Raw genomic sequence first — 27221 nt, 5'->3', positions numbered from 1 at the left:
AATACCCAGGTACCTCAATCCACCCAAATGTGTGTTTAAGTTGCCACCTTAAATAAACCATTAATTAACAATCTCACATCTATCATGGATACACTCACCCAATCCACGTCTACTAGCATAGCATGGCATAATAAGCAAACGTAGAAGTAACTCCCAAAGGTTTGATAATAAACAGGTAATAGGTACTACCTCAACTACTTCCCAAACCCACAATTTAATTAGATCCTAATCATGCAATGTGTGAGGATTGATCTAATGCAATAAAACTGGGTAGTGGGAAAGCATGATCAAAGTGTTACTTGCCTTGCTGATGATCCGGGAAACCTAGCGATTCGAAGTAGCAAGCGGCGCACTCCAGATACTCTATCGCAAACAAAGAAGCATACAATAAGTACTCATCTAATGCGTAGGTAAAACTCAAATAATAGATCTAACCAGAAAGTTCAACTTAAGAACTTCGGTTGGCAAAAAGAATCAAATCGAACGAAGCAACGAAAGACAAACGACAAAAGAAACAAGCTTCGTTTACTATTCTGGATCTAAGGCAATTTTTACTGTGGGAAAAAATTGTTTGAGTTGGTTATACGGAAAGAGGGTTTCGAGACGAAACTCCAGGCGCTTGAATCGCCTGATTCCGATAAACGAGCGAAAAGTTAGACTAAAACGAAAATCGGATCAGAGATCGCGATCAGAAAAAAATCGCGGATTTAATCCAAGAAAAGAAAAACGACGAACGTTCGTTAAAACGAACGAACGGACGAACGCTCACTATTTAAATATACCGGAAAAACCGACCAATTTAAAAAAACGAAAAAACGAACAAATCCGTCGGAAAAACCGAACGGTTTTCCGAGAAAAACCGGAGGTGAATAATACCTCCGGCAACTCTGGCGACGGCGGCGGCGGTGCTCCGGCGACGGGGCGGCGCGGCGGCGACGGAGCGTCGAGGCGGTGGCGCGGCAGCGACAGCGGCGGCGGTAGTGGCTTGGGCCAGTTAGGGTTAGGGTTTGGTGGGTCAGCGGCTTTGGCCGGGGTGGGGGCGCGGCTTATAAGAGGCCCGGCCAGGAGAGTCCATGTCGGTTACGGCCCAAGGTCGGTTCGGACGTTTTTTTTTAAATAATTACGCTCAGAAAAAAAAAATACTAAACAGACTCCAAAAATCCCAAAATAAATTTTCCCCGGCTTCTAAAATCAAGCCGCACAGGATGAACATTTATTTGGGGCCTAAATGCAATTTTGAAAAATGCGCATTTTTCCTAAATTCAAATAAAGTAGCAAATAAAACCAAAATAAAATCTTATCTGATTTTTTTATTAAATTCTCAATATATATTTATTTTGGGAAAGTCATTTTATTCCCTCTCTCATATTTTTGTAATAGAAATAATTGAAGATAAAATAAATAAAATCAAATGATCCTATTTTCAAAATTTGAGACAACTCAAATATGAAATTAACGAAATCCCCAACTCTCTCCGAGGGTCCTTGAGTGGCGTGAAATTTCTAGGATCAACCAAAATGCAATAAAATATGATATGCAATGATGATCTAGTGTATAACATTCCAAATTTAAAATTTGGGATGTTACAAACCTACCCCCTTAAGATGAATCTCGCCCTCGAGATTCGGGTTGGCTAGAAAATAGGTGAGGGTGGTCCTTCAGCAAATCTTCCTCTCGTTCCCAGGTGGCTTCATCCTCCGTGTGGTGGCTCCACTGAACCTTGCAAAACTTGATAACCTTGCTGCGGGTGACTCGACTGGCATACTCTAGAATCTTTACTGGTTTCTCCTCATAGGTCAAATCACTGTCCAACTGAATTGCTTCCAGTGGTATCGTATCTCTCAGCGGTATGTCAGCCATCTCTGCGTGTCACTTCTTCAACTGGGATACATGGAACATGTCGTGAACTCCCGACAATCCTTCGGGCAATTTCAACTTGTAGGCTTCTTCTCCCATACGCTCCAAAACTTTGTATGTGCCTACAAAACGTGGCGCTAATTTTCCCTTAACTCCAAAGCGCTTTACTCCTCGAAGTGGTGATACTCGAAGGTAAACTCGGTCTCCGACTTCGTAAACTGTCTCCTTGCGTTTAGAATCGACATAACTCTTCTGCCTGGATTGAGCTACCTTCAGCCTGCCGTGAATTAATTTCACTTTCTGTTCAGATTCCTTTATCAGACCCGGTCCAAACAACTGGCGGCCTCCAACTTCATCCCAGGACAATGGGGTCCTGCACCTCCTTCCGTACAAGGCTTAGAAAGGGGCCATCTTCAAACTGGATTGATAGCTGTTGTTGTAAGAGAACTCTGCATACGGCAAATTCTCGTCCCAACTAAATCCGCAATCTAGTGCACAAGCTCTTAGCATATCCTCCAAAATCTGATTGACTCTCTCAGTCTGTCCATCTGTCTACGGGTGGAAAGCTGTGCTAAACTCCAGTCTGGTTCCCAAAGTTTCATGCAACTGATTCCAGAACTTTGAGGTAAACTGGGTTCCTCTATCTAATATTATGCTCCTTGGAACTCCATGCAGACAAACGATTCTAGTCATGTATATCATTGCCAACTTTGCACTGGTATAGGTAGTCTTCACTGGAATGAAATGAGCTACCTTTGTCAAATGATCGACTACAACCCATATCGAGTCATAGCCTGAACGTGTTCTGGGCAATCCTGTAATAAAATCCATGCCTAACTTATCCCACTTCCATTCGGGTATCGTCAATGGCTGTAGCAATCCGGCTGGCTTCTGATGCTCTGCCTTTACTCTCTGACATACATCACAAACTGCTACATATTCCGCAATATCCTTCTTCATTCCGGTCCACCAGAATATATCCTTCAAAACCAAATACATCTTGGTATTTCCTGGGTGAATCATGGGCCTCTTGTATAATTAACTTCCTGATCTCCTGATCATTTGGCACATAAACACGGTCTTCAAACCATAAGGTATCATGCTCATCCTCACGAAATCCCTTAGCTTTTCCTTTGTTCATTTTCTCCTTTATCTCGGCAATCTCCTTATCAGTCTTTTGGGCTTCTCTGATCCTATCGTTCAACGTAGAATGAATCTCCAATGCTGCTACATAGCCTCTCAGAACTATTTCCAAACAAAGCTCTTGAAGATTTACGGCTAACTCCCTTGGTAAATCTCCCATAATTAGGGTGTTGACATGACTCTTGCGGCTCAATGCATCAGCTACTACGTTAGCCTTTCCGGGGTGATAATGCAATTTCATACCATAATCCTTGATGAGCTCCAACCATCTCCTTTGCCTGAGATTCAACTCCTTCTGTGTGAAAATATACTTCAAACTCTTATTATCTGTGTACACCTCGCAATGGTTTCCAATCAGAAAATGTCTCCAAGTCTTCAGTGCATGCACTACGGCTGCTAACTCCAACTCATGCGTAGCATAATTCAACTCATGAGGCTTAAGCTGTCGTGAGGCATATGAAACAACTCTTCCTTCCTGCATAAGCACTGCTCCAAGTCCTCGACGTGAAGTGTCACAATACACCTAATAATCCTTAGTCTGATCTGGCAAAATCAACACTGGTGAGGTAACCAAACGTTTCTTCAACTCCTGAAAACTAGCCTCACATTCCTCAGTCCATTTGAACTTTGTATCCTTCTTCAACAACTCCGTCATAGGCTTCGCAATCTTTGAGAAATTCTCAATAAACCTCCCGTAGTATCCTGCGAGTCCAAGAAAACTCCGGGTCTCTCCAACTGTTGTTGGTGCTTCCCACTTGGTCACAGTATCAACTTTAGTGGGATCTACTGCTATACCTTCTCCGGATATAACGTGTCCGAGAAATCCACTTCTTTCAACCAAAACTCACATTTGCTAAATTTGGCATATAATTGATGTTCTCTGAGCTTTCCAAGAACCAAACGCAAATGCTCCTTATGCTCCTCTTCATTTTTCGAGTAAACCAGGATATCATCAATGAACACTACGATGAACTTATCCAAGAACTCCATAAACACTTTGTTCATCATGTTCATAAAATATGCAGGTGCGTTAGTCAGACCAAATGACATAACGGTATACTCGTACAGCCCATACCTGGTGGTAAAAGTCGTCTTGGGTATATCCTGTTCTCGAATCTTCAACTGGTGGTATCCCAATCACAGATCGATCTTGGAAAATACCTTAGCTCCTTGCAATCGATCAAACAGATCATTGATCATTGGTAGTGGGTACTTGTTCTTGATGGTTACTTCATTCAATCCTCAATAATCAACAACCATCCTTAACGATCCATCCTTCTTCTCCACTAGAAGTACTGGCGATCCCCAAGGCGATGAACTTGGGTGAATGTATCCTTTATCCAGTAACTCCTTAATTTGCTTCTTAATTTCCACCAAATCCTTTGCAGGCATCCTAAATGGTCTCTTTGATATTGGCCCGGTGCCTGGCAAAAGCTCAATCAAAAACTCAATATATCTATCCGGTGACATGCATGGCAATTCCTCTGGAAATACATCGGGGAAATCCTTCACTACTGGTACTTCCTCCTGCACAACTCCTGTTAAACAATTTACTTGAGTCCTCTTCGGCACATGCCGGGATACATACTTGATCCTTCTCCCTTCTGGGGTGGTAAGCAAGATTGACTTACTGGCCAATCGATGTTTCCTCCATACATCGACAGCCAATCCATACCCAGAATTACATCCAACCCTTGTGATTCCAATATTACCAAATCTGAGGGGAACACATGCCTACCTATACTTAATGGCACCTGAAAACATCCTTGACTAGCCATATACTCCGCTCCTGGTGAGCTTACTAACATAGGTGTTCTAAGTACTTTGGTGGGCAGATTATACTTATCCACAAATCCCTTGATATGTATGAATGCGATGCACCAGTATCGAAAAGAACAAATGCAGTAAATGACTTAACCAAAAACTTACCGATTACTGCATCTGGCTGCTCTTCAACCTCCTCCACGTTAACGTGGTTCACCTGTCCCCTATTGAAAGGGTTCGGCTTCTTCACAGAGCTTCCATTGCCATTTCCATTCTGTGATTCGGGACATTCATTGGCATATTGTCCGGTCTTCTGGCACTTAAAGCAAGTGACTTGGCTCAGGTCTCTTTTGGCTGGGGTCGATGGGTTAGTGCGGTTCTGGCCGTTGCTTCCTCCATTTCCCATTACCATTCTTGGTGCCATTGTGATTGTGCGAGCTACCTCCTCCATGAGTATGCTAGAAATGTCCTCCCGGTCTAGGGGTAAAACGTGGCTTCTCCTGAGCTCCTGAAGTGTGCTTCCCTTGTCCATACTTCCTCTTGCGGTTCTCAATCTGCTGCTGCTTCCCTTCAATCATGAGAGCACGATCTACCAACTCCTGGTAGCTATTGAAGGTGGCTACCATCAAATGAATGATCAACTCATCATTCAGTCCTTCCAGAAACTTTTCCTGCTTTGTTGCATCAGTTGCAACGTCATCTGGGGCATAATGTGCTAGCTTACTAAAATCCTCTACATACTGGCCAACTGTCCGTCCTCCTTGGCGCAAGTTGCGAAACTCTCGCTTCTTCATGGCCATAGCTCCTGCTAAAACATGGGCAGTTCGAAAAGCCTGCTGGAACTGGTCCCACATGACAGTGTCGACAGGGAAAGTGGCTATGAAATTCTCCCACCATGATGTTGTTGGTCCTTCAAGCTGATGTGCCACAAACTTCACCTTCTCTGCATCCGTGCATCCTGCTGTGGTCAACTCTCTAGCTGTCTTGCGGAGCCAATCATCTGCTACTATTGGATCGGTGCTACTGGAGAACACCGGCGGATTCAGCCTAAGAAAACGGGCTAAGTGATCAACATGTGGTGGTGGTGGTGGCTTGTTGTTGTTGTCCCCCTGATTCTGATTCTGGACTAACAACTGCATCAATGTGTTCTGCTGCTGGATCAACTGGGTGAGCTCCGGTGGAAAGGTAAATCCAGGGTCACGTCTCGGAGGCATCTGAGGGTTTAGAAAAGATGAGATTTAAGAATAGAGGGGGTCTAAAGAGAAAACACTACCCATATGCACATGAGGCAAAAGCAAACAATTCACTTTATTCAATCAATCAAACAAGGGCATACAATCGATCTAACTATCGCAAAAGTGCTCGGGCTACTATATTTACATGGTGGACTACTACTACTGATGAGGTGGTCTACTAGAAACATTCTTCGGTTGCAGACTCCATGATATCTGCTCCAGCTTCATCAACATAGTCATCATCGCTATCATCTGGATCCGAGTCGGTGTCGTCGATGATGATGTAGTCTTCCGGGCGAATCTCCTTGGGTTCTTCGTCTTCTTCTACTGGTGTAGGGCCCCCCATAAATATTCCAATCTTCATTGTTAGGTCAGCATTCTTATCCACTAATACTTCTATTTCCTCTTCATAATCTTCACGTGTAGCCTTGAGTTCTTCCTCCAGTTCCTTGATTCTTGTCTTTGCCTTCTTCAGATCTATCATGTCGGCGCACATCTGGTTCTCCTGACGTTGAATGTGCTGGTTTAACTCCTGGATAAAAGCTACAATTGACCTATCCTTCCTGGTGTTGATCATCTCCCAGTGCTCATCTCGGCGCCCACAAATCTGGTAGATAGTATCCTTGAGATCATTGCGGTAGACTTTTCCAATGCGTCCCATGGCGATGTGACCTGCCATGCTCTTTCCTAGACTCCAAGTTGGTGCATCAAAATAAAACTCTATGGGCTCAGTGACTGGCATGAACATCCTTCCTGGAACTTGAACTTGAATCATCCAGTGCTCTTCTTCAGGTAAAGTGGCGTTGTAGGTTCTGGTGAAGCTTGGTACTCCTATGTTCAGATATCTAGTGACTTCCTTCAAATGACGTCCAAAGGGTGTATCTTCATCAGGTTGAGTGAACTTGTTCCTTGCATTCCGCCATTCCTAAAATAGTAGAAAAGATGAGAAGACAGAAAGATAAGAGAGTGAGTAGTGATCTAGGTCTTTTAGCTTAGTGGTCGTGTCCTACAGTCAGCGTGTGCTCTGATACCATGTTGTAGCGACCAGACCTCAAACGGTCCAATCTCTATGCTCCGGTGTCATCCCTGGATCAGTAATGCTGACACCACACAGTACTTGAAGGTTTATAACAGAGTAGAAATCACACACTTATTACATCGAGTGTCTCAAAAGAGAACTTATTACAATAGATATGGCTTAAGGCCATCTAATAACGATAACAGCGGAAGGCTTGGAAGAGAAGTGAGTCCATCAACTCCAACGGCATCACTGAGTATAGAACCATGACCTAAAAACTCCTTAATCGTCGTCTGAAAAGTCTGCAACATTAACGTTGCAGCCCGAAACGGGTCAGCACATGGAATATGCTGGCAAAGTAACACATAGAGAGTAATGGAATGAAACGGCTATTCTATATGCATATTTGGCTAGTGGAAAGCTCTATGGTTACAGTTTTGCGTAAAGCCAATTTTTCCCTACTGCAAAGGAATAAATTTTATTTAACTATCTTGGTAGTTGTTAAACATTGAGAATGGTTGACAGCATTCTCAATCCCAATTAAGCATTCATCATTAAGCAAACCCAGCAAAATTAATTTTAGAGTAACATGTTGAGATTCACATGATAATCCAGGTACTAGATACTAAAGATGTCCATAATCGGGGACACGGCTAATCATGATTAGTTTATACACTTTGCAGAGGTTTGCGTACTTTTCCCCACAAGACTCGATCGCCTCCGTTTGGTTTCTCGCACTACATGGTGTTTGAGAAGATGGATGACCGAGACATAGTCTTTCAGAAGCGCTAGCACCTTACGATCGGGTAGACCATTACACCTACTTTCCCCTACATCTGCTAGTCTACCACTTTAAGAGTTCGCACAACTTAATCAACAATGCTAGAGCCCATAATAGCTTGTGGCTGCACACGGAAGTTTCTAGCATGAATAATCTCATGATCCCTTTGAGCCTGGGTGGCGGTCGATAAAAAAAACAAGCAATCCTGGAATACCCAGGTACCTCAATCCACCCAGATGTGTGTTTAAGTTGCCACCTTAAATAAACCATTAATTAACAATCTCACATCTGTCATGGATACACTCACCCAATCCACGTCTACTAGCATAGCATGGCATAATAAGCAAACGTAGAAGTAACTCCCAAAGATTTGATAATAAATAGGTAATAGGTACTACCTCAACTACTTCCCAAACCCACAATTTAATTAGATCCCAATCATGCAATGTGTGAGGATTGATCTAATGCAATAAAACTGGGTAGTGGGAAAGCATGATCAAAGTGTTACTTGCCTTGCTGATGATCCGGGAAACCTAGCGATTCCAAGTAGCAAGCGACGCACTCCGGGTACTCTATCGCAACAAACAAGCATACAATAAGTACTCATCTAATGCACAGGTAAAACTCAAATAATAGATCTAACCAGAAAGTTCAACTTAAGAACTTCGGTTGGCAAAAAGAATCAAATCGAACAAAGCAACGAAAGACAAACGGCAAAAGAAACAAGCTTCATTTACTATTCTGGATCTAAGGCAATTTTTACTGTGGCAAAAACTTGTTTGAGTTGATTAAACGGAAAGAGGGTTTCGAGACGAAACTCCAGGCGCTTGAATCGCCTGATTTCGATAAACGAGCGAAATGTTAGACTAAAACGAAAATCGGATTAGAGATCGCGATCAGAAAAAATCGTGGATTTAATCCGAGAAAAGAAAAACGATGACCGTTCGTTAAAACAAACGAACAGACGAACGCTCACTATTTAAATAAACCGGAAAAACTGATCTATTTAAAAAAACCGAAACAAAAAATGAACAAAACCGTCAGAAAAACCGAACGGTTTTCCGAGAAAAACCGGAGGCGAATAATACCTCCGGCAACTCCGGCGACAACGGCGGCAGTGGTCCGGCGACGGGGCGGCGAGGCGGCGGCGGCGCGGGGCGGCGGCGAGGCGAGGCGGCGGCGGGGTGCGACGGCGGCGGCGGTTTGGGCCGGCTAGGGTTAGGGTTTGGTGGGGCGGCGGCTTTGGCCGGGGTGGGGGCGCGGCTTATAAGAGGCCTGGCCAGGAGAGTCCTGGTCGGTTACGGCCCAAGGTCAGTTCGGACGTTTTTTTAAATAATTACGCTCGGAAAAAAAACAAAAGAAATACTAAACGGACTCCAAAAATCCCGAAATAAATTTTTCCCGACTTCTAAAATCAAGCCGCATAGGATGAACATTTATTTGGGGCCTAAATGCAATTTTGAAAAACGCGCATTTTTCCTAAATTCAAATAAAATAGCAAATAAAACCAAAATAAAATCGTATCTGATTTTTTTATTAAATCCTCAATATTTCTTTATTTTGGGAAAGTCATTTTATTCCCTCTGTCATATTTTTGTAATAGAAATAATTGAAGGTAAAATAAATAAAATCAAATGATCCTATTTTCAAAAATTGAGACAACTCAAATATGAAATTAACGAAATCCCCAACTCTCTCCGAGGGTCCTTGAGTTGCGTGAAATTTCTAGGATCAACCAAAATGCAATAAAATATGATATGCAATGATGATCTAGTGTATAACATTCCAAATTCAAAATTTGGGATGTTACAAAAAGAGGGTATAGTCTCACTAAAAGGGAATATTTGAATAAACGTAGAAGAGAAAAGAGGTAAAAGATCTTTTGAGAATGAAGTTGTAGGAAAAATCTTTCCTATGGGCTTGCCAATCACTAAGGTCACGTCCTACAATCAACATGTGCTCTGATACCATCTTGTAGCGACCCGACCCGAATGGATCAAGTCTCTATGCTTAAGTGTCATCCCTGGATCGGTATGCTGAAACACACAGTACTCGAGGATTTATAATAGAGGTAAATCACATGTATAAGTAACGTAAAATACTATTACCTCAATCCAAAATAGCGGAAGTAACAAGGTTGTGGATTCCCATCAACACCAACGGCAAAGTTGAGTGTAGAAATTAAATCGTAACCCTAACGTATCACTTACTCGTCATAAGATATCCTGCAACATGAGACGTTGCAACCACAAAGGGTCAGTACATTGAATGTACTGGCAAATTCACACCATAGAGAATGATGAATAAAGGCTATCACTACATGCATATTTGGCTGGTGGAAAAGCTCTATGGTTATAGGGTTTTGCGTAAAGCCAAATTTTCCCTACTGTAAAGGAATAAATTTTATTTAACTATCATGGTGGTTGTTGAACATTGAGAATGGTTGACAGCATTCTCAATCCCAATTGAGTAACATCATTAAACCCAACAAAATTAATTTAAAGTAACATGATGAGATTCACATGATAATCCAAGTACTAGATACTCAAGATGTCCATAACCAGGGACACGGCTAATCGTGATTAGTTTATACACTCTGCAGAGGTTTGCGCACTTTTCCCCACAAGACTCGATCGCCTCCGTTTGGTTTCTCACACAGCATGGTGTTTGAGAATATGGATGACCAAGACATAGTCTTTCAGAAGCGCTAGCACCTTACAATCGGGTAGACCGTTCCACCTACTTTCCCCTACATCTGCTAGTCTACCACTCTAAGAATTCGCACAACTTAATCAACTATGCTAGAGCCCATAATAGCTTGTGGCTGCACACAGAAGTTTCTAGCATGAATAATCTCATGATCCCTTTGAGCCTGGGTGGTGGTCCATAAAGAAAACAGGCAATCCTGGAATACCCAGGTGCCTAGACAGGCAATTGCTAGAATACCCAGGTGCCTCAATCCACCCAGATGTGTGTTAAAGTTGCCACCTTAAGTAAACCATTAATTAGCAATCTCACATCTGCCATGAAATCCTGTCAAACCCAATCCACGTCTACGAGCATAGCATAGCAGTATAAGCATAACGTAATAGTAACTCCCAAGGTTTGAATGCAGGGCAATAGGTTCCTACCTCATCAACTACTTCCCAATACCCACATGTTATCAATCCTACTCATGCAATGTTTGAGGGTGAAACTAATGCATAAAAATTGGGTATGAAAGGAATATGATCAAAGTGTGAACTTGCCTGCAATGTTGATGAAGACGATTCGCACTCAAAACTCTTGATAGCTCTACCCATCACACTCCGGTCAATCTATCGTAAGCAAGCAACAGTAACCATACATAAGCAATCACTCAACAGATCAGAAAGAACGAAGAAGACGATTCGGAAAACATCAAAGCAAGCAAATAACTCTTGCAACATAAAAAAATTTCTAACAGTACAAAAATTAGGTGAATTTGGCCTTATCAGAAAGTTTAGGTCAAGAGCTTCGATTGGCAAAAAGAATCAACTCAAACGGAGCTACGAAACTCAAGTTATGATCAAACGAAGTTTGAATTCAAATCTGATCTAATTCAAATTTTAGAACTTTCAACAACATGTTTAAGTTGTTTATCTGGATAGAGGAGGTCATAACGAAGAAGTGGGCATTGGTTTCGTTGGATTTGGACAAACGAGTGAAAAGTTACGAAGGTTTGAAAATCAGGGGCTAAACGGTAAAGAAACTAATTACGGATAGGTCCCTGACTAAAATAAAAAGAAAAAAAACTCTACCGAGCGAACGCCCGCTACAGAATGCTAACGAACGAACTCGTTCACTACCGAACCCTAACTAATGAACGTCCATTAATTAATTCTAACTAAAAATAAAAACCGATCTAAACCTAACTAACCGAAAAGGAAACTGAACTAAAACAATAAACCGGACCGGGCGGTTTGTACCGGTTTGTCTCGACGGCGGCGAGCGACGACGGTTAACTCCGGCGAGGGCAGCGCGCTCCGGCGCGGCGGCGGCAGCGGCGCAGGAGAGCAAGCGGCGACGCGGGGCGATGCGGCGAGGGGCGGCGGGGCGGAGTGCAGCGTGGGCAGCAGCAGCAGCGGGCGGCGGCGATGTGCTACTGCGGCGGCAGCGGATCCGGCGGGATGCGGTGGCGGCGCGGCGTGTCGAGGAGGAGACAGAGAGCCGGGGCGGCGCTTCGGTATTTATGGAGGGGCGGCCTCGGAAGGCGTGGGAGAGGGGCAAGGGAGAGGAGGCGAGGAGGAGTCCGCGGCGGGGACGGCTCGGACGTCGAGGCGGCGGCGGCGTCGTGCAGGCATCGGCCTCCTGCGCGAGGTCGAGGACGCTGTAGCTGGGCTGGGCTTGGCCTGGCCCGGTTGGGTGCTGGGCCGGCCCAGTCTGTGAAGAAGTTATATATATATATATATATAAAGATTTTTTTTGAGACAAACAAAACAGATAAAAACAAATAGAAATAAAAATATTATATAGGCATATAATATACCAAAATTTGCAGAAAAAGATTTTCTACAACATGGACATTTTTATAATGCCAAATAAAATCCACACAAAATCAAATAATTCAAACAGTGCTCCTACTCTAATAAAATCCAATAAAAATCATTTTAAAAATACCAAAATGATTTCAAATAAATTTTGCTCCAATTTTCTATTGTAGGGAATCATGTTACCCTATTTTCCCTGTATTTTGTTTTTGGGAAAAATAATTTGAATAAAACTCAAATAACCCAAATTGAAAAAATAATTATTTCAAATGGATTTTAAATTTGAGTTCCTTTGAAACTCCCAACTCATATTTCATAATTTGAAGAAGTCATTTTATCTTCTCTCATGAAAATCATTGAGTTGCTTGAAGTTTCTGAATTAAAAATATTTCCAAATGAAATTCAAATCTTTTTAAAACCCTTTTCATTTATTTAAATGGAAGAAGTCATGTCATCTTCTCTCGAGGGTTTTGTATTTGAAAAGAATTTGAATTCACGGAGATCAAAATGCAAAAGGTGAAAGTTTGGGAAAGTCCTTTTCTTCCCTCTCATTTAACTTTCAAAAAGTTTCGAATTTCACTCAATCAATCACACAACAATCAAACAAACAATCAATCTATCTATTTATTATAACATTCCAAAATTTAGAATTTTGGGATGTTACATTCCCCGAAGTCTACTCCAAGTCTCCTGGGTTGCTTCCGTTCCAAAAATAACTCTCCTGAAGGTTTCATTCCGTTTGGACTCCATTTGATATTCCTTTTCTTCGAAACACTGAAATAAGCAATAAAACATCATTTTGGGCTGGGCCTCCGGTTAATAGGTTAGTCCCAAAAGTAATATAAAAGTGTATAATAAATCCCATAAACATCCAAAACGGGTAATATAATAGCATGGAACAATCAAAAATTATAGATACGTTGGAGACGTATCAATACGTTAGGGTTACAATGTCTACACTCAATTGCCGTTGGTGTTGATGGGAATCCACAACCTTGTTGTTACTTCCGCTATTTGGATTGAGATCATAGTATTGATGTTACTTTATACATGTGATTTACCTCTGTTATAAATCCTCGAGTACTATGTGTGTCAGCATACCGATCCAGGGATGACACTTAAGCACAGAGACTTGATCCATTCGTGTCGGGTCACTACATTTATAATCACCCAGTTACGTTGTGACGTTTGATAGCACACTAAGTGTTTCTCCGGTATTCGGGAGTTGCATAATCTCATAGTCATAGGAACATGTATAAGTTATGAAGAAAGCAATAGCAATAAACTAAATGATCATAGTGCTAAGCTAACGGATGGGTCAAGTCAATCACATCATTCTTTAATGATGTGATCCCGTTCATCAAATGACAACTCTTGTCCATGGCTAGGAAATTTAACCATCTTTGATTAACGAGCTAGTCAAGTAGAGGCATACTAATCACACTCTGTTTGTCTATGTATTCACACATGTACTAAGTTTCCGGTTAATACAATTCTAGCATGAATAATAAACATTTATCATGATATAAGGAAATATAAATAACAACTTTATTATTACCTCTAGGGTATATTTCCTTCAAAGGGTTTGTTTGGTTCTCAGCCTAAGGTTGTCATGTCTAATCTTAGCCATGCCACAACATCTTAGACATGTGTTTGGTTCATTGCCACACTTTTGTAGTTATATGGTCCACATCTTATAGGCTCAATTTTTTTGCCAAATCTTGTCACACTTGTGGTGACCATTTTTTTAGCCACACTTTTTGTGGCAGCTACACTTTGCCTAAGGTTAGTTGTGGCAAAGTTAGTCATAAACCAAACATGCCCTAAGTCTCCCCCACTCCAGGGTGTAGAGTGGCCCCTAACGGTGAGGGTGCATGGTGTCATGGCGAAGGCGACAAATCCACGATTACGCTCTGGGTTGTGACGCACGCGAGTGCTCCTAATCAGCGCTTTTGGCACGCGTTCGCCAATCAACGCTCACATACAGCTTGGTGGTCGTGTCTAACGAATGCCACACGCTCATGCTGCCACACCAGCTCGGTCCCACATGTTGACCATTGACCTTTCACTTCTGTAAAAATCACGAATTCAACAAAACTTATGAAATCGAAAGAAAGTTCATAAATTGAATAAAAGTGTTCAAAATTAAAATGGTTAATGGATTTGAAAAATTGTTTACGGTCTCATTAAATTGAAACAATTTCACAGGTCTTCAGAAAAGCTCATCAGTTAGATTTCAAAATTGAAAAAGTTAATTGATTTGAAAATTTATTCAGGGTCTCACTGATTTTAAACAATTTCAAGGTTTAAAAACACATGAATTATAAAAACATTCATGACTTTGAAAAATGTTTGTGAATTTTTTTTAAAATTACAAACTTTGAAAAGGTTCAAGAACTTAAAAAAGTTCACGAATTTTTGGAAAATCTTCATGAATTAATGAAAATCATTCAAGAATTTGAACAAAAATCTTCATGAACTTCAAAAAATTGAATATAATAAGTTCAGAATTTGAAAAAAGTTCATTAAATTTTGAAAAAAATATCACAGGAAAAAAAAATTCATGAATTTGGAAAAAAATCATGAGGTTGAAAAGATTCAGAATTTGAATCGAAAAGTTCTTGAATTTAAGAAAATGTTTCACGAAATTGGAAAAAGTTCACAAATTAGGAAAAGAATTGAATTCGAAAAAGCTTAAAAATTAAGAAATAATTCAAAGACTAGAAAATTTTCATGAATTTGAAAAAAACAATTGTTTGTCAGGATTTCACGAATTTGATTTTTTTTCAAGCAATATGGGAACAATTCATGTATTTGAGAAACAATAGAATTTATCAAATATAAAATCTAAAAGGAAAAATGAAAACAAAAACGAATAATAAAAGGAAAATGAAAAAAGCACCAGAAAAAACTAAAAACCAGCGTAATAACGGGCGAACAGATAAAAAACCGAACAGAAAATAAAACTAGAAATAGAGGCAGACTGTCCCACAGTGCCAAATGGCCCGGTCGTCGGGGCGTGCTTTACGTGCGAATAAGCCTCTATTTGAGGTGTGAAGCACCAAATAAGAAAATGGGTCATTTCTCCTTTTTTATTCTGTTCCTTTTTCCTTTTTCTTTTCGTTTTGTTTCTTTTATTCTTGGTTATTATTTCCTTTTTCTTTTTGTTTCTATTCTCCTCCTTTTATTATTTGTTTTTAACTTTTGCTTGTTTTCGTGAACTTTTTTGAATCATGAACAATTTTTTTCACTGAAATGAAAATTCATTTAATTGAAAAAATGTTCTTCAATCCAATATTTGTTCATCATAATTTCATAAAATGTTTAACAAATTCAAAAAAATGTTCATGCAGTTTTGAAAAAATATTATTGAATAGAGAATTTTTTAATCAAATTAAATAAATATTCATCTTATAAAAAAATCACCAATATTCAAATTCATGAACATTTTTTGAAATCATGAACATCTTTTGAAATCATGAACATTTGTCAAATTTATGAACATTAGTCGAATTAAAGGACATTTTTTGGCTCCGATTTTTTTCAAAATTCATAATTTTTTAAAATTTTGGAACTTTTTCGAAATCCTAAACTATTCAAACAAGAAAATAGTGTATGCTGCGCCAAATAGGAGCTCCTCTCGTCCCAGCCTTCGTCACTTAGTCGCACGCCTTGACTTAGTAGCGCTAGTGTTGCTTCCAGTTTTCATTCGATAGGGCAGGACGGTCTGGTTTTTTGGCAGTTCTTTGTAGAATCGTACGAGTAAGTCCCTTCAAAGTTTTACGTGATTTTCCTGAACTTCTTTTGTTTCTTTTTAATTTTGTTTTCTTTTTATTTAAATTTACGGAAAAGCTAAAATCCTACCGACTGGCAGGTTGCAATAGATCCGCACGACCCGAGCTTCGCCAGATCCTGATCGCACGGCTGTGTTATGAGCATCTCGCTGACCAACTGAGCTACTTTGCTATTGTTGTTCTGTATAGCAAGTTTAACAATTTGACCTTATCTTTCTACTGCACTAACAAGCATATCTCTGTTTTTTTCCTCTCGTGCCCTGTATTATTTTTTGTTCTTATTCACCATACAAAACCATTTGCTACAAGTTTTCAAATCCAGATTAACTGGTATTTCTACCTTAGTAAATGAGAGCGAGAAAGAAAGACCACAATGCCTTTGACGAGGAGACAACCATTTGCTCCAAGTTTTTAAAAGGACCGATGCAACGTGTTTTGTACTCCACTTGTCTCTTTTTGTTGTATTGATGAAGTTTTTCTAGAGAAATAAATGTTTCATCCCATAGAATTTGAACAACGGTCTTTTCTCGTTTGTCATACCTTGGTAAATTCTCAGTAGTGAACCCAATAATTATGTGCACCACAAACCTGCTAGCTTATGTACAAATATTGTAGTAGCTTTTTTGACCCAAAAAACCTAATGTAAACATACACACGATAACTTTTTTGTATGAATAGCATGGTAACTCACACATCGCATACCTGATAATTTATGCACGAAGGTCCTGGTATCTTCAGCGCCGAGGGGAGTTGATCAAATATCCCTCAATAACTTTTCTGTGAATAGCATGGTAACTCACACATTGCAGACCTGATAACTTATGTACCCCTGCCCTGATAACTTTGGCGACCGAAGGGGGAAGGGGAGTTGACAAACTATTGTGTGAATAGCATGATAACTCACACATAGCAGACCTCATAACTTATGCACCCCATCCTGGTAACTTTGGCAACGAGGGGGAGGGGGCTTGATGAAATATCCCTTCAGTAGATTTTGTGTCAATGTCATGATAACTCACACATCTAGACCTGATAACTTATGGATCTCGGTCCTGATAACTTTGGCACGGGGGGGGGGAGGTGGGGGTGGGGGAGTTGATGATGTTGGGAACGCAGTAATTTCAAAAAAATTCCTACGCACACGCAAGATCATGGTGATGCATAGCAACGAGAGGGGAGAGTGTTGTCTACGTACCCTCGTAGATCGGAAGTGGAAGCGTTGGCACAACGCGGTTGATGTAGTCGTACGTCTTCACGGCCCGACCGATCAAGCACCGAAACTACGGCACCTCCGAGTTCTAGAACACGTTCATCTCGATGACGATCCCTGGACTCTGATCCAGCAAAGTGTCGGGGAATAGTTCCGTCAGCACGACGGCGTGGTGATGGTCTTGATGTTCTACCGTCGCAGAGCTTCGCCTAAGCACCGCTACAATATTATCGAGGATTATGGTGGAGGGGGGCACCGCACACGGCTCAGAGAACGATCACGAAGATCAACTTGTGTGTCTAGAGGTGCCCCCCTGCCCCCATATATAAAGGAGCAAGGGGGGAGGCCGGCCGGCCCTTGGGGCGCGCCAAGGAGGGGGGAGTCCTCCTCCTAGTAGGAGTAGGACTCCCCTTTCCTAGTCCAACTAGGAAGAGAGAAGGGGGAAGGAAAGAGAGGGAGAGGGAGAGGGAAAGAGGGGCTGTGCCCCCTCCCCTAGTCCAATTCGGACTCCTCATGGGAGGGGGCGCGCCATCTCCTGGGCTGCTGCCCTCTCTCTCCCCTCGGGCCCACTAAGGCCCAATACTTCCCCGGGGGTTCCGGTAACCCTTCCGGCACTCCGGTTTTCTCCGAAATCACCCGAAACACTTCCGGTGTCCGAATATAGCCGTCCAATATATCGATCTTTATGTCTCGACCATTTCGAGACTCCTCGTCATGTCCGTGATCATATCCGGGACTCCGAACAACCTTCGGTACATCAAAATATATAAACTCATAATGAAACGGTCATCATAACGTAAAGCGTGCGGACCCTACGGGTTCGAGAACAATGTAGACATGACCGAGACACGTCTCCGGTCAATAACCAATAGCGGAACCTGGATGCTCATATTGGCTCCTACATATTCTATGAAGATCTTTATCGGTCAGACCGCACAACAACATACGTTGTTCCTTTTGTCATCGGTATGTTACTTGCCCGAGATTCGATCGTCGGTATCTCAATACCTAGTTCAATCTCGTTATCGGAAAGTCTCTTTACTCGTTCCGTAATACATCATCTCGCAACTAACTCATTAGTTGCTTTGCTTGCAAGACTTAAGTGATGTGCATTACCGAGAGGGCCCAGAGATACCTCTCCGACAATCGGAGTGACAAATCCTAATCTCGAAATACGCCAACCCAACATGTACCTTTGGAGACACCTGTAGAGCACCTTTATAATCACCCAGTTACGTTGTGACGTTTGGTAGCACACAAAGTGTTCCTCTGGCAAACGGGAGTTGCATAATCTCATAGTCACAGGAACATGTATAAGTCATGAAGAAAGCAATAGCAACATACTAAACGATCGGGTGCTAAGCTAATGGAATGGGTCATGTCAATCACATCATTCTCCTAATGATGTGATCCTGTTAATCAAATGACAACAAATGTCTATGGTTAGGAAACATAACCATCTTCGATTAACGAGCTAGTCAAGTAGAGGCATACTAGTGACACTCTGTTTGTCTATGTATTCACACATGTATTATGTTTCCGGTTAATACAATTCTAGCATGAATAATAAACATTTATCATGATATAAGGAAATAAATAATAACTTTATTATTGTCTCTAGAGCATATTTCCTTCAGTCTCCCACTTGCACTAGAGTCAATAATCTAGTTCACATCGCCATGTGATTTAATACCAATAGTTCACATCACCATGTGATTAACACCCATAGTTCACATCAACATGTGACCAACACCCAAAGGGTTTACTAGAGTCAATAATCTAGTTCACATCGCTATGTGATTAACACCCAAAGAGTACTAAGGTGTGATCATGTTTTGCTTGTGAGAGAAGTTTAGTCAACGGGTCTGCCACATTCAGATCCGTACGAATTTTGCAAATTTCTATGCCAACAATGCTCTGCACGGAGCTACTCTAGCTAATTGCTCCCACTTTCAATATATATCCAGATTAAGACCTAGAGTCATCTGGATCAGTTTCAAAACTTGTATCGACGTAACCCTTTATGACGAACCTTTTGTCACCTCCATAATTGAGAAACATATCCTTATTACACTAAGGATAATTTTGACCAATGTCCAGTGATCTACTCCTAGATCACTATTGTACTCCCTTGCCAAACTCAGGGCAGGGTATACAATAGGTCTGGTACACAGCATGGCATACTTTATAGAACCTATGGCTGAGGCATAGGGAATGACTTTCATTCTCTCTCTATCTTCTGCCGTGGTCGGGTTTTGAGTCTTACTCAACTTCACACCTTGTAACACAGGCAAGAACTCCTTCTTTGACTGTTCCATTTTGAACTACTTCAAAATCTTGTCAAGGTATGTACTCATTGAAAAACTTATCAAGCGTCTTGATCTATCTCTATAGATCTTGATGCTCAATATGTAAGCAGCTTCACCGAGGTCTTTCTTTGAAAAAATCCTTTCAAACATTCCTTTATGCTTTGCAGAATAATTCTACATTATCTCCGATCAACAATATGTCATTCACATATACTTATCAGAAATGATGTAGTGCTCCCACTCACTTTCTTGTAAATACAGGCTTCACCGCAAGTCTGTATAAAACTATATGCTTTGATCAACTTATCAAAGCGTATATTCCAACTCCGAGATGCTTGCACCAGTCCATAGATGGATCGTTGGAGCTTGCATATTTTGTTAGTACCTTTAGGATTGACAAAACCTTCTGGTTGCATCGTATACAACTCTTTTTTAATAAATGCATTAAGGAATGCAGTTTTGTTTATCCATTTGCCAGATTTCATAAAATGCGGCAATTGCTAACATGATTCGGACAGACTTAAGGATAGATACGAGTAAGAAACCCTCATTGTAGTCAACACCTTAAACTTATCAAAAACCTTTTTGCGACAGTTCTAGCTTTATAGATAGTAACACTACTATCAGCGTCCGTCTTCCTCTTGAAGATCCATTTAATCTCAATGGCTCGCCGATCAATGGGCAAGTCAATCAAAGTCCATACTTTGTTCTCATACATGGATCTCATCTCAGATTTCATGGCCTCAAGCCATTTTGCGGAATCTGGGCTCATCATCGCTTCCTCATAGTTCGTAGGCTCATAATGGTCACGTAACATTACCTCCAGACATGATTACCATACCACTCTGGTGCGGATCTCACTCTGGTTTATGTAGCGACCCGACCTCAGACGGTCAAGCCTCTGTGTATCTGTGCCATCCCTGGATCGGTATGCTCGGTGATGAAGGGGGTGATGATCCTGGCGGTTGTAGGCGGCGGTGGTGGTGTTCAGGTGATGCGGGGGAGCAAGGGGAGGTCGGGGGTGGTCTCGGGGAGGAGTGAGGTGGTTTGGGCGATGCGGTAGAGCGATAATGGTGTGGTGGCGGCGCTCGGCTCCGGCGAGGGAGAGGGGTTTGGGGGTCAGGAAGGGGCAGAACGGGGTGAGGGGAGGGGTATATATATAGGGGGCGATCGACTTGGAGGAGGGGGCAGATCGGGGGAGAAGATCCCGAGCGATCCGGGATACGGCGGTGGTTGAGCGAGCTCAGCATGGCCTTGGCTTGGCATGAGGAGGAAGAAGGCGCGGGGCGAGGTAGGTGGGCCGAGGGAGAGAGAGAGAGAGAGAGAGAGAGAGAGAGAGAGAGAGAAGGGCCGTGGTGCTGGGCACTGTTGGGCTAGTTGGCTTCGGCCATTTTTTTATAAAGCACAGACAATAAACCCAACACAATAAAAAACAATCATATAGGCACATAATATATCAAAATATTCAGAAAAACAAGTCCTAAAATATGAACTATTTTTCAGAGAGAAATAAAGTACACAAAAGTTTCACAAAAGTCAAACAGTGCTGCTGTTGAAATAAACTCAATAAAAATCATTTTTAAAATACCAAAATGATTTCAAATTTATTTTTCTCCATTTTTCTATTGTAGGGAATCATTTTACCCTATTTTCCATATATTATATTTTTGGAGAAAAATAATTTCAATAAAACCAAATAACTCCAATTTGGAAGTGGGTTTCAAATAATTTCAACCAGCCTTTCAATTTGATTCTTTTAAACTTCCAACTCATATTCCATATAATTTGAAGAAGTCATTTTATCTTCTCTCATGAAAATCATTAAGTTGCATAAAGTTTCTGAATTTGAAATATTTCCAAATGGAATTCAAATCTTTTCAAAACCCTTTTCATTTAATTAAATGGAAGAAGTCATATCATCTTCACTCTAGGGTTTTTGTGATGAAATGGATTTGAATTCATGGAGATCAAATGCAAGGTGAAAGTTTTGGGAAAGTCCTTTTATTCCCTCTCATTCAACTTCAAAAGTTTAAAATTCCAATCAATTTCACTCAATCAATCACTCAACAATCAATCAAACAATCAATTATTATAATTGTTATAACATTCCAAAATTTAGAATTTTGGGATGTTACAAACTACCACACTTAAAATGAATATCGTCCTCGAGATTCGAAGAGGCTAGCAAGAAAAGGTTAGGGGCTGGGGGTCTTCTAGCAAATATTTTGGTCGGAAAGGTCAGGGGTGCTACCACACTTAAAAGCAAGGTTAGGGTTCCAATAAACTCAGGTACTTCCTCTGGAGTGCCAACGATATCTGTCTCTTGACATATCTTACAATAGCTCCTTCATTAATGCTCTTCTGTCATAGGCATAACGTTTTCCTCAAAATCTTGGATCGCTTCGTCAAAGATGAAGTTCGTCCGAGACTGGATCTTCTTAGCTGATAGGTCTGCGTCTATTCTAGACAACTATCGAAATACTCATGGTGGTCTACCATTAATGGTTTCTGCAGAAAAAGGGCATTGGCTTCATTCTCACCGTATAATCTACGATTGGCAACAGCTGCCATGTACATGGGTTTATCATCATACCATTCTAAGGCTTAAGCAAGGCTTCAACGAGCGTCGTCACTTTACTATGGGTAAGTCTCTCAGATTTACCATTCCAAATATCAAGAGTGAATGATAAGAGTAAGTCGGTATGGTGATCAATCCATTCCGCACCCAGATCATTACCCTGTATAAGGTTTAGCGAATCTCGTATTTCTAACACTCGGGCATCCTCACAAGCTTTGCAGAAATTTCTCTCGTCCTCGAACTGGGTTCGGGTAAATCCATTGATTCTGTAAGCTGAACAAAACATCTATCGTTCTTCAAAATCTCGGGGTTTACGTAACATCCTATGTAACGTCTGCTGATCAAATCACAGATTCTTCTAGAATTCTTCCTTCATCAAGATTGTGCTTATGCCTTGGTCAAATCCTGGGCCTGTGGGTTATGGGTCCACTTCAGCACTTGCATAGTGTTAACTCATCCGTGGAGTTACAGTTGTTCCATATTCCAACATTACACCTCCTTTAAATCCAATAGTACTTCATTTTGTCATACTCTTGGGGTAACCATCATAATCAAACTCCAACTTATTTTGTCTGGCTCCTTTCTATGGACCGTCGTGAATAACACCTTTCTTTCTTCATTGATCCCGTGGCTTTACGAAGTACTACCACACTTAAAATGAAATGCACTAGTTCATCCATAAATCATATTATTTTCATATCAAATCTTTTATTACATCCTTAACCATTTTCCGTAAATCCAAATACCAAAAAGTACTTTATTACAAATGCCGCCATCCACATGGTTTGGTATGGTCAAGCATTACTTCCCAATTATTCATTTTTCCTCCTTGAGGATCCTTCAGTCCTACTGGAATTGTGCGACATGCTCCTTGAAATGTTCAATCTTCTGTTTCATCATGGTGGCCTTGAGCTTCATCTCCATCATCTCTGCATGCACTTCTCTTAGGTATTCCAGAGTATAACGAAGTCTTGCTTCAAGTATTTCTCCGATCTGGCGTATGGCTTCCATGGCTGCTTCACGAACAGCGTCGAAGAAAGTTTCTTGTGGTACACGTGAGATGAAAAAGTACTGCCCCATCATCTTTGGGCAAACTCCTTTCATACGGTGGAGGTGTACCTCCACATACCAAAGTTCCACTCCCTTTTGCATGAAGGGGTAGCCTTTGTAGACTGCATCTCCTTCAAGGTGAATATGCTTCATCATGCCCTTCAGGATTTTTGGGTAATCATGATCACTTGTCAGGGTCATGATCGTTTCCGGTCCCTTGAGGAAAGACTCATAAAGGGTCATCATCTGCAGTTGTAAAACAAAAATGGTGCTCAGAATAAGGTACATATCTCCTTGGGTACACATTCATATCATCCAAACAAAACTTCAAACTCAATTTCCAACATCCAGTTTATGCATCACAATTCATTTTCTTCCATGTTCACCCAGAATATTAATTTCCAAGATAAAACATAACAACTCCTTAAAGCCTTTCAGCATATGACATATCAATGTTATTGAGTCATGAATTATTACAATCTCTGAGTAATCTATTACAGAAATCAACTCATCGAACTTATGAAAATAAAATTGCTTTCTACACTCTTATTATCCATATTAAAATCTTAACTACTTAGCTCCAGACTTCATCTTATCTGAACATTCTCTAGCAAAATGTCCTGCTTCCTTGCAACGAAAACAAATGACTTAAGTCTTTGGGCTTCTTGGGGATGTTGTCTGCTCTTTGGGTTCTTGGCTTCTTCTCTGGACATTTATTAGCATAATGACCTAAATCCTTGCACCTGTAACAAGTTATATGACTCAGGTCCTTCTCTGCAGAAATTGGGTTGTTCTAGGGTTGCCTTCGTTTTCTCTTTCTGGATTTCTCCGTAATGATCAGAGCTTCTATTTGCTGAGGGTCAAACTTCACTTCTGCTGTCAGGAAGTCTCTGAGATACTCTTGGCTTTCCTTCGTGCAATACTCTGAGAAATGTCCCTCTTCTCCACATGAGTAGCAGGCTTGGGCGAAAAATCTGTTTAGGCCTTCACCATCAGGGTCTTCAATAACTTCCTCCATCACGGGTTCTTCTAAACTTCCCCTGAGGGCTTCTTTCATGGCTTCCTTACGCTGCTTGGTAATTTCTTGTACCTTGGGGTAAATCTGACATTGAGAAGGGTAGTGCGTAATTCCTTCACACAGGAAACAAGTAACCTCCCCAGTTGGGCATTCTTCAGCTGGGTGATTTTCGTCACAATGAGGGCATCCATCCTTGTATTCTTCATTGGTGTGTCATATTTCTCCGCAAATCTTGCAGGCACAAGGTTTCTCCATCGGGTTATCCCAGTGCTTCCGGATGAGACAGGATCTTAATAGAGTCTTGTTGAATTCCTCCCAAGTTCTTCCCCTGTTGCATCCTTGTATGGCTTGATGCATTTTCCACCAGGTTGCAGCACTCTCGGTAAAATACTGAAGAGAATATTGGACCTCATACTTCCTTGCAATCCAATTTTTCTTGAGGTGATTCTCCATGTTTTGAATTCATAGCTCTGCCTCCCGTTCAGTCATCGGTCCAGAGAATACTAGTCCTTCTTCCTTCCTCATCTATTGGGTCCAAGGGCTTTGGGGTGAGATATGGGAGAAAGAGACGGAAGCACACAATACAGACAATAGTTTTAAAGAAACATGTTTTATTTTGTGGCTGTCGGAAAAGCAAAGGACAGCTCACAAATTATCGCATCTAACGTAAGTATATAATAGAGGTTTGGCCTTCTAAAGGTCAAATAAACATTCAGAGTATTCAATGTCTTCAAGTCTTCGGAGTCTTCAACTGGTGTAGCTTCAACTCTTCTAACGCATGGTGAAATCCTCTTTACTTTGAAGTGGCCATCAATTGTCCAATATCTTGTCCTTCTTGGAGCGGCTTCAGTTGATCCTCCGTGTGCTCAAAAGGGAATGGGTACATTCTAACTATTTGAGGTAAGAGGAACTATTAGATAAAATCTAAGAAGATAAGAAGTAAGGGATCTTTTTGAAAAATAAAGTTTTAGAAATTTCCTGTCCTAGGGGCTTTTCGATTTCTAGGGTCACGTCCAACGGTCAACATGTGCTCTGATACCATATCTGTAGTGACCCGACCTCAGATGGTCAAGCCTTTGTGTATCTGTGCCATCCCTGGATCGGTATGCTCAGTGATGAAGGGGGCGATGATCCTGGCAGTTGTAGGCGGTGGTGGTGGTGTTCAGGCGATGCGGGGGAGCAAGGGGAGGTCGGGGGTGGTCTCGGGGAGGAGTGAGGTGGTCTGGGCGATGCGGTAGAGCGATAATGGTGCGGTGGCGGCGCTCGGCTCCGGCGAGCAATAGACGGCGAGGGAGAGGGGTTCAGGGGTCAGGAAGGGGCAGAACGGGGTGAGGGGAGGGGTATATATATAGGGGGCGATCGACTTGGAGGAGGGGGCAGAACGGGGAGAAGATCCCGAGCGATCCGGGATACGGCGGTGGTTGAGCAAGCTCGGCGTGGCCTTGGCTTGGCGTGAGGAGGAAGAAGGCGCGGGGCGAGGTAGGTGGGCCGAGGGAGAGAGAGAGAGAGAGATGGGCCGCGGTGCTGGGCACTGTTGGGCTAGTTGGCTTCGGCCGTTTTTTTATAAAGCACAGACAATAAACCCAACACAATAAAAAACAATCATATAAGCACATAATATATCAAAATATTCAGAAAAACAAGTCCTAAAATAAGAACTATTTTTCAGAGAGAAATAAAGTACACAAAAGTCAAACAGTGCTGCTGTTGAAATAAACTCAATAAAAATCATTTTTAAAATACCAAAATGATTTCAAATTTATTTTTCTCCATTTTTCTATTGTAGGGAATCATTTTACCCTATTTTCCATATATTATATTTTTGGAGAAAAATAATTTCAATAAAACCAAATAACTCCAATTTGAAAGTGGGTTTCAAAATAATTTCAACCGGCCTTTCAATTTGATTCTTTTAAACTTCCAACTCATATTCCATATAATTTGAAGAAGCCATTTTATCTTCTCTCATGAAAATCATTAAGTTGCATAAAGTTTCTGAATTTGAAATATTTCCAAATGGAATTAAAATCTTTTCAAAACCCTTTTCATTTAATTAAATGGAAGAAGTCATATCATCTTCACTCTAGGGTTTTTGTGATGAAATGGATTTGAATTCATGGAGATCTAATGCAAGGTGAAAGTTTTGGGAAAGTCCTTTTATTCCCTCTCATTCAACTTCAAAAGTTTAAAATTCCAATCAATTTCACTCCATCAATCACTCAACAATCAATTAGTATAATTATTATAACATTCCAAAATTTAGAATTTTGGGATGTTAAAGTTTACCTACGAGGTTCGGTAGCAACTTGATCTGAAGTCACATGATCATCATCATTAGCTTCCTCACTAATTGGTGTAGTAGTCACAGGAACATATTTCTGTGATGAACTACTTTCCAATAAGGGAGCAGGTACAGTTACCTCATCAAGTTCTACTTTCCTCCCACTCACTTCTTTCGAGAGAAACTCCTTCTCTAGAAATGATCCATTCTTAGCAACGAATATCTTGCCTTCGGATCTGTGATAGAAGGTGTACCCAACATTTTCTTTTGGGTATCCTATGAAGACGCACTTCTCCGATTTGGGTTTGAGCTTATCAGGTTGAAACTTTTTCACATAAGCATTGCAACCTCAAACTTTAAGAAACGACAGCTTAGGTTTCTTGCCAAACCATAATTCATACGGTGTCATCTCAACGGATTTAGATGGTGCCCTATTTAACATGAATGCAGCTGTCTTTAATGCATAACCCCAAAACGATAGTGGTAGATCGGTAAGAGACATCATAGATCGCACCATATCTAATAAAGTACGGTTATGACGTTCGGACACACCATTACATAGTGGTGTTCCAGGTGGCATGAGTAGTGAAACTATTTCACATTGTTTTAACTGAAGGCCAAACTCTTAACTCAAATATTTTACCTCTACGATCATATCGTAGAAACTTTTATTTT

The sequence above is a fragment of the Triticum urartu genome, chromosome 3A (genome assembly GCF_056163025.1).
Source record: "Triticum urartu cultivar PI428250 chromosome 3A, HENAU_Tu73, whole genome shotgun sequence".
NCBI lineage: Eukaryota > Viridiplantae > Streptophyta > Magnoliopsida > Poales > Poaceae > Triticum > Triticum urartu.
This window is presented reverse-complemented; position numbering follows the sequence as displayed.